We start from the raw sequence: 1,580 nt of genomic DNA on the forward strand, positions 1-1,580 counted from the left end.
AGAGTACAGGGGGAAAGGTAGATTTTTCTCTTTCCAGAGTTCTTACCAGGCTGCTGTGAGAGGACCTCATTCAGTTAGTTGGGGGCTGGACTCTTGCCCTCCATGAGTTTATAAATGTCTTGTAGGCCTTCGTCGGGGCTCTTTTCCTTGAACTGTTTCTGGGCCAGTTCCTTCATTGCTTCTGAGAACTGCTGAAATGTGATGGATCCAGCATTCTTGCCCTTGACTTTGTTGAAGGCAGCATCCACATCTGTGGGGGTGACTGTCTTGCCATCCATTATGCCACAGTCTTTGCACAGCTTGGAGAAGTTCTTGTTGTTTATTTCAGTGCCATTGCTTGAGGAGTCTTCAAAGGCAGCGAACTTCTTGAATGTTTTCTCTGCTTCAGATGCCATGGCCTGCTAGAGGTGGGGGCGGGCAGTAGCCGGGGAGACTCAGGCGAGAAGAGAAGACTGACAAGTAAAGATGATGAAGGTTAAGATTAAATCTGTTAGCAAGAGAAACAAATCCCCTTGTCCCTGCTGTTCCCTCCCCTGTACCCCTCACCCCCGTGCCACCTACCACAGCCACAACATGAACCTCCCCTTCCTAGCACTGGGAATGCTGGAGTGGATCTTATATACTGAATAGTCCCCCATTCCCCCCACCCCCCATTTCCCCCACCCCCCATTTCCCCACCACCATTTTTACCTGAGAGTGTCTGGATGATGTCTGACCCCTCTGAGGCTTTGTAGGTGTGTGCAGCTATGGGTAGGAGGCAGCTGGCTGGGGAGGCTGGGTGGCGATGAGGACACAGAAGGGAGGATGGGTAAGCGTCTATGACCTCAGCAATGCTTATGTGACATCATTCCTGGCCTTAGCTACAGCCTCTGACTTTGGAGGAGAGCTTATGCTCTCCCTGCCTCACATAGTGAATTGAGGAAGTTGTCAACTTTCTGACCTTTTCAGATGACCAAACGTCCATCATTTCAGCCCAGCTTATCAATCCTCTGGGTCCTGGTCAAACTGCCTGTGCTCTCCCCCATAACAAAAGCTGCGGCAAGCCCAGGGAAGGTGCTTTAGCCCATTTTGTCTGCTATAACAAAATATCACAAACTATGTGGCTTATAAACAACAGAAAATTATTTCTCATAGTTCTAGAGGCTGGCAAGTCTCCAGTCAAGGTGCTGGTAGATTCAGTGACTGATGAGGGCTGCTTTCTGGTCCATAGGTGATGCCTTCCTGCTGTGTCCTCTTGTGAGGGGGTACATGAGCTCTCTTGGGCCTATTTATAAGGACACTTATCCCACTCATGAGGGCTCTGCCCTTATGAAATCTAATCAATTTCCAAAAGGCCCCACTTCCTAATTAGTCTTCTTCTTTTTAGAGACAGAGTCTCCCTTGTTGCCCTTGGCAGAGTGCTGTCGTGTCACAGCTCACAGCAACCTCCAGCTCCTAGGCTTAGGCAATTCTCTTGCCTCAGCCTCCCGAGGAGTAGCTGGGACTACAGGCACCCACCACAATGCCTGGCTATTTTTTGTTGCAGTTTGACTGGGGCCTGGTTTGAACCTGCCACCCTCGGTATGTGGGGCCAGTGCTCT

The 1,580-nt window shown here is 50.1% G+C and overlaps 1 pseudogene; it reads right to left on the reverse strand.

Moving 5' to 3' along the window:
• LOC100954173 overlaps positions 1-395 on the reverse strand; it is an 800-nt pseudogene extending 405 nt beyond the window's left edge.
• Between the last annotated feature and the right edge of the window lie 1,185 nt (positions 396-1,580).

This window comes from Otolemur garnettii, unplaced genomic scaffold, assembly GCF_000181295.1.
Source record: "Otolemur garnettii isolate 467f Iridium unplaced genomic scaffold, OtoGar3 scaffold00280, whole genome shotgun sequence".
In the NCBI taxonomy this organism is placed as follows: Eukaryota; Metazoa; Chordata; class Mammalia; order Primates; family Galagidae; genus Otolemur; species Otolemur garnettii.